General features: G+C 42.4%; 1 pseudogene; it reads left to right on the top strand.

Moving 5' to 3' along the window:
• The first annotated feature begins 6,118 nt into the window (after positions 1-6,118).
• On the top strand, positions 6,119-6,632 carry LOC110336062 (annotated as a pseudogene).
• The last annotated feature ends 798 nt before the right edge of the window (positions 6,633-7,430 follow it).

The raw sequence follows: 7,430 nt of genomic DNA, 5'->3' as shown, positions 1-7,430 counted from the left end.
TCCAGGCTAGAGCAATCACTTCAGACAGCAATTCCTCAAGAGATCTACTGAGTTCTTTCTCAGGTAGGTCACATGAGGAAAAAATGAATACCTGTTTCACAAGATACTGAATTCCACCTAAAATAAACCTGCTCTTGTCTGAAAGGCCACAGGACTTGAGCAGGTGAAAGAATCTTTCTGGGAGCCTCATTGTAAAATAAGCCTTCTCTTGTAGATGCCTGGCAACATATTGAAACATGTACCCAGATCATTCCTGACATGAGGTTGTGCACACTCAGCATTGGTGACATTGATTGAGGTGAGCATCTTTTACCTATTCTTCCCATGAATGACATCATGTCATGCCTGAGCTCTAGAGGAGCTCAGAGACTGCACACTGCATCAGAAAGACATGCTGTGGAAGACAATGACATGGTTTCTTTTCTACCATCCAACTACACACAACCACTCCAAATTCCTAATGATAACAGGGGACTCTATAGGTGGATCTCCTTGTGAAAGCCACCTAGTGGGTAGATCAACTTGATTCACTGCCCACCTTAGATACTTGGCATTTTGGCTATGAAACCTCTCTGAGCAGATAAAGAACATATCTCACCAGAGCCTTGGCATGTGAAAGTTCATCCCTTCTGTGGCTCTAGACTTTTCTCCTGAGAGGGGCAGTGGCCATGGCCCCACAGTCGCAGACCATCATTTACATGAAGATAGTGAAATGGAGGGCAGCCTGCTGGACCATCTCTCAGTGATGTTGGATAGATAATATTTACAAACAAAAAGTCTGAAATATGTCAGTAGAATTCCAAAATCATCTTTGAATTGGCATTCAGAACACTTAGAGAGATGGCTGAGAGAAACACAAATTGGCATGTGCTTTTGGGCATGTCTAGTCGCTGTTCTTTTTTTATTTTTTTTCAACAGTTAATTTTTTTATTCACTTTACACTTCTATCCCAGCCCCCCTCTTTCCTCTGCTCCCAGTCAAAGCTTTACATATTCCTCCTCCTCCTACTCCATTGTCTTCTCCTCAGAGAAGGTGCAGCTCCCCTTGGATACCTTTCTCTTGGCAGAAGCCTGGTTGATTGAGAACTGCCATGGGATCTTCCACCCATAACTCAATTGAATGCAGTGCAGTCTCATCACTAGAAGCTCTGCCGGCCTACCAGAGATGGCCAGTTGGGTCTTCACAGTCCCCGTTTCTTAGAGCCCTCATTAGGATAAACTTTATAAATTCCAGAAAGTTTACATTGTACCTCATTTCCACAACAAATGTCCGCAAATTCCAATCTTCTCTCCCAGCATTTGGTACTCTCTTCTTCCACCCCATCTTCACCCGTCATTCTCATGACCCCCCACACACACAACTCCCATCCCCATCTGCTCCCATCCCCACCTGCCCCTGCTTTACATGTAAAATCTGTTTTATTTTCCCCTCCCATGAAGATCCATATGATCCCTTTCTAGATCTCTGCTTAATCTAACCTCTGGATCTAAAGATTGTAGCTTGATTATCATTTACTTTATGGCTAATATCCACTTATAAATGGATAAATATATCTATCTTTTTGGTCTTGGTTATGCCACTCAAGATGAAATTTTTTTCTAGTTCTATGCATTTGCCTGAAAATTTGATGATGTCATTCNTCTTTTAAACTTCTGAGTAATACTCCATTGTGTAAATATACCCCATTTTCTGTTTATAATTGGTTATTTTATTTATTTACATTTTTTTTTAGTTTTAAATTTGAGTACACTGTAGCTGTCTTCAGACACACCAGAAGAGGGTATCAGATCCCATTACAGATTGTTGTGAGGCACCATGTGGTTTCTGGGAATTGAACTCAGGACCTCTGGAAGAACAGTCTGTGCTCTTAATCGCTGAGCCATTTCTCCAACCTTTATATTTCAAGTGGAGTCCACCTTCCTAGTTTCCCCTCCACAAACCACTCATCCCATACCACCTCTCCTTTACCTCTATGAGGTTATTAGTGCCCCCCCCCATTCTCAACTCAACTCTCTAGCATCCCCTTAACACTGGGGTATCAAGCCTCCACAGGACCAAGGACCTCCCTTCCCATTGGTGCCAGATAAAGCAATCCTCTGCTACATATGTAGATGTAGCCATAGTCCCCCATGCGTACTCTTTGGCTGGGGTTTAGTTCCTGGGAGCTCTGGGCGGTCTGTTTAATTGATAGCTTTCCTATGGTATTGCAATCTCCTTCAGCCCTTTCAGTCCTTCCCTATCTCTTCCATTGTGGTCCCTGGGCTCAGTCTCAGGGTTAGCTGTGAGTATCTGCATCTGTATTGCTCAGGTGCTGGCAGAGACTCTCAGGAGACAGCTATATCAGACTCCTGTTAGCAAGCACTTCTTGGTATCAGAAATAGAGTCTGTGTTTGGTGTCTATAGGTTGCATGGATCCCTAGGTGTGACATTCTCTTGATGGCATTTCTTTCAGTCTCTGCCTTACCTTCTGTCTCTACATTTCCTTTATATAGGAACAATTCTGGGTTAAAATGTTTGAGATGTGCAGGTGGCCCCATCCCTCAACTGGGGGCCATACCTATGGAGAGGGTCTCTGCAGGTTCTTTCTCCCCTTTGCTGGGTATTTCGGCTAATGTCCTCCCCATTGCATCCTGGAAACCTCTTGCTTACTGATCCAGTGACATCTCTGTATCAGGTTTCTGGCTTGACCTAGGAGTTGCATCTCCTAAGGTGCTGACTGTTGAAAACACTTCTGCTTGCCTTTTCACAAAACAGAGGGCTTACCTATGTCTCTCATCCCATGTAGATGTTCCTAATAATGTCCCTGAAAATGTTCACGTTTGAAACTCCAGGATCCTTGCAGCATGCTGCAAAAGGAGCTCCCTTTCCTTGTCCAAAGGACATTTATTTTTTGTGGTGTTCTTGTGGCTGACACCGATAGATGACAGTTTCCAAGTTGGACAACTCACAACTGCCCCAAAAGTTCAGTATGGGTTCCATAGTGAGTGACCTTTTATCTCAGAAAATGAACACATGAAAAATATACTCTAGAATCCTCTGACAGAACACACAAAATCACCAATGGATAGTCCATGTGTGAAAATGGAACTTTGACCACTCTTACAGCCAGTCAACCTCACCATCCATCAGCCCCTGGGTAACTCTCTCAAACTCATGAGACATTCAGTGTTCAGGACTGCCAGGCCATGACTCTCCAATACTCTGTATGTCTAAGTGGACCTTAGTAGTGCATTCCTGTAGAGGGCCACGATGGTTAGGCTGTGATCTCTCTCAGACTTGCTTGACTGTGGGAAAGAGTTTAAGCGGTAAATGAAACTTCTCACAGCCTGCTTCTTGAGTCTGTTGGAAACTAGGTTGGAATGAATTAGTCGAAGTACCAAGATGCAGGGAAACTGAGTTACATAAGTAACTTGCCCATCCTTTCTGAAAACAAAAGCTTTATAACCTTAGCCAATAAGTTCAAAACAAGTTCCTCAAAATATACCCATTGTAGCCCCTAAGACATAATAGTTATGCCTTCCAAATATGACATGGTACTTTGCTCAATAACGCCAAGGCTTTATCAGCTATGGGTTCTTTGCTCACGATAATTCTGTGTCTCCTTCAACCTGCAGACCCTTTATTTAGATGCTAGCACATATAAAAATACATATGTGAGTGTGTCTGTGTGTGTGTGCATGTGTGTATGTATGTATAGGACATAAGTGTGCACACATATGTATTGTAGTAATTTGTAGTTGTCCCCCATAGGCCCATAGGGAATAGCACTGTTAGGAAGTGTGACCTTATTGGAGTAGGTGTAGCCATGTTGGATGGAGAGTGTGACTGTGGAGGCAGATTGAAGGTACACCTAATGTTANACACGGTCTCTCTGCTGTCTGTTGATCAAGATGTAGAGCTCTAGGTTCCTCTAGCACTATGTCTGCCTGCACACGACTGTACTTCCTGAAATGATGAACTATATCTTATCTAAATAATGTCTAAAATTGTAAGCCACCCCAAATTAAACATTTTTCCTTATAAGATTTGCCTTAGTCATGGTGTCTCTTCACAGCAATAGAAATCCAAACGAACACACACACACACACACACACACACACACACACACACGTACATAATTTTTTCCCTTAGTTTGTATGTTCTCTTGAGTCAACCACAAAAACATTACATTATGACTCCACTTATTCCTGTTTGTTGTACAGAGCTGCAAACAAGTATTTTTATAACTTAGGATCAANGAACCATTTGGTCTATGGACTAGATTAGATAGGTTCATGGAAAATGTTAGGAGATGAGAATCTAGTCATGAAACCTACCCTCAAGCCCACCCTGACATCCTGTCCATGGCAAAGGAGGAACTTATGATGAACTGGGCTTAGATCCCCAGAAACCAAGTTAAACCCTGGTATGGCTCTTCAGTGTGCCTATCATCTGAACTGCACTGAGATGGAAGCAGATCCCTCATGCTCTCTGTGCAGACAGTCTAATCTAATNGACAGTCCACATTCCAGGTGAGAATGTTTCAAAACATAGTGCCAAAAGAGACAGGAAGGCACTTCAGTGACCTCCTATTCACACAGTCGCAAATACTCACAATGGCTTTTGAACACATATGAACTTATATACCTGGATATAGACATAGACACACATACACATGACCACACACATATAAGCATGGCTACACATACAGAGGGTCAAACATGGGAGGTAGTATGAAGAAGATGGAATAAAAAANGTCATTGGTTAATTTTCAGAAATGATCCTACTTGCATTGTGTAGTNATCTAGATCGCAGCCTTTAATAACTATGGTTTTTCCTATAGCATTCTAGTGAAATGCTCCTGAAAATCTCTGGCTTACTTTGACTCTCATCTCTTTAGATGTGTCTACAAAAGAGCAAGAAGTGGGGCTGAGGCCACTAAGAACAGCACAATCTGTGCACTCATCATTACATAGAATGCACCAATTCTTCAGAGGCCCTGGAAAGGAGTTAGCATGTNTTTGAATCTGACTGAGAGGGAAGTATGGATTTAGGAGTGATGTTTCTGTTGCTCAAAGAGCAAGGTCCAGAGTGTTTAATGCTACCCTCCCAGAAACAACTGTAAAGAAGCTTTCTTCAGAACACCCAACAGATGATGCAAGCATCTGTTGTATCACATCTGTTGGAGCATCTGTTGGACACAGGATACTTTACCTCACAATGTTCTACTAGTTCTGATTTTGTTTCTTGTTTATTGGTTTTCATATATCTCTAACACATAAGTTCTTTATTTTTGTACTTTAGAAATAATCAAGTGTGTTCAGATAAAATAGAGAAAGTAGCATATAAATGATTTCCCCTCCATTGTTAATGTTTCATGTGAATATTTGAATACCCAGATGTTGTGGGATGTTCTGGGGCTAATTATACTTGTTGGTAATTCCGTTCTCCTGAGAGTTGTGTTTTCATTTCTGGGGCATATTTGGGTTGGAGATTTACCACAACACCCAGATGTAACAATGAAAGACTAATATGGGAAATAAAAGCTAAATGAATANCCTNTTNCCTCCAGTCNGAGCTTGTCTCAGTCTTTCAAGATGACTGAANTATTTTAAAAGNTGGTTGANTGTAGAAAGCTCTGACAGGTCAAATGTCTGTCTCTACATGGAAATGATAGCAGCAGCGAGATAAACAATTAATACATGGGACCTCATGAAACTGAAAGGCTTCTGTAAGATGAAAGACACCATCATTCTGACAAAGCAGCAAACAATAGACTAGGTAAAGAGGTGTTTTTTTTTTGTTTGTTTGTTTGTTTGTTTTTTTACCAACTACAAATCCAATAGACTAATAGGCAAAATATAAAGAGAAATCAAGAAACTAGATACCAAAGAGGGGAAAAAAACCCAAAACAATCAACTTAAAAATGAGATACAGATTTAAACAGTACATTCTCAAAAGAGGAAAGGAAAATATCTAAGAAACACTTAAAGAAATGTTTAACATCCTGAACCATCAGGGTCATGCAAATCAAGAGAATTTTGAGATTTTTACCTTACACACATCAGAATGCCTAAGAAATTAGGGCTCTGCCTCTGCTGCTTGAATCCCATCCCTCTTATCTGTGGGACCCTGAGCCATGTTGATCCTGCAACAGCCCCTGTGGTGAGGTCCCTCAGGTCAGGACCGTGGGTCACCACTGGGGTGATCCGTGGCCTAGACACCAGGGAACATTTGCACAAGCAGTTCCTGTCTGAGGAGAACATTTGCACAAGCAGTTCCTGTCTGAGGAGAACATTTGCACAAGCAATTCCTGTCTGAGGAGAACACTTGCACAAGCAGTTCCTGTCTGAGGAGAACACTTGCACAAGCAGTTCCTGTCTGAGGAAAACATGTGCACAAGCAGACCCTGTCTGAGGAGAACATGGCCTCCCATTTCTCCTGACTCAGCCTACATAATGGCCACCCTTACTGCAGCCACCCCTGTGACTTTTCCCAAAGCCCTGCCACCACTCAGGAGCCCTTGCCCAGAGCAGCATCTCTGGTGCTATCCTGAGAGCCTGATTCCTGAGGCCCTCAGGCTGCCGAGACTGGAGGATACCCCCAGCCCCTACTACTCAGCATTCCCAGCTGGGGATATCATGGAGCTCTGAGTGTTGGTGGTCTGTGTCCCTCCCCATCTTCTTCCTGACAACAAAGACCAGCAACTCCCAGAAAGGGATGAAGTCCTTCTCCAAACCAGGTGCCTGGCCACCAGGACCTTCCCCCTAACAGGAGGATTCTGAGCTTGGTGGAACCCTCAGTGAGAGGCAGCCTGGAAATGGGAAAGTGCCACCCCATTTTTGAATAAAGAACTGTGAGCAGTTGAAAAAGATTAGAGCACTCACCCTTTAAGTGGAATGTCCTCACTAAATTCCCCCATTGGTCTCAGGAAACCCCCATGAAAGAGGAGGTGGAAAGAGCTGAAGAGGCAGATGGGATGTAGGACACCGAGAAATCAAAGCTGGCTAAATCAACAGGATCAAAACGCATATGAACTCACAGAGTCTGAGTCAAATCAAGGGAGCTGCGCATGTCTGCATCAAGTCCTCTGCATGTGTAGTATGGCTTTAAGTTCATGCTCTTCTAAGTTTCCTGAGTTTATGGACAACTGGGTCTGATTCCTGTGCCTTTTCTTGACATTTCTGTTTGTTTGGGTCTTTTGTTTGTTTGTTTGTTTGTTTTTTGCCAACTCTGATGTGACAGTTTTGTTTTTATCATATATTTTTTGGTGATTTAAAAAAGAAATTAGAACTTTTATTGAAATTAATGACATGTATTCAAGATTTTTTAAAAAGATTTATTTTATGTATGTGAGTACACTGTATCTGTCTTCAGACACACCAGCACAGGGCATCAGATCCCATTATAGATGGATGTGAGCCACCATGTGGTTGCTGGGAATTGAATTC

This window comes from Mus pahari, chromosome 18 (genome assembly GCF_900095145.1).
Source record: "Mus pahari chromosome 18, PAHARI_EIJ_v1.1, whole genome shotgun sequence".
Lineage (NCBI taxonomy): Eukaryota > Metazoa > Chordata > Mammalia > Rodentia > Muridae > Mus > Mus pahari.
Note: the sequence above shows the minus strand (reverse complement) of the source record. Positions and strands in the feature narration are given on the sequence as shown.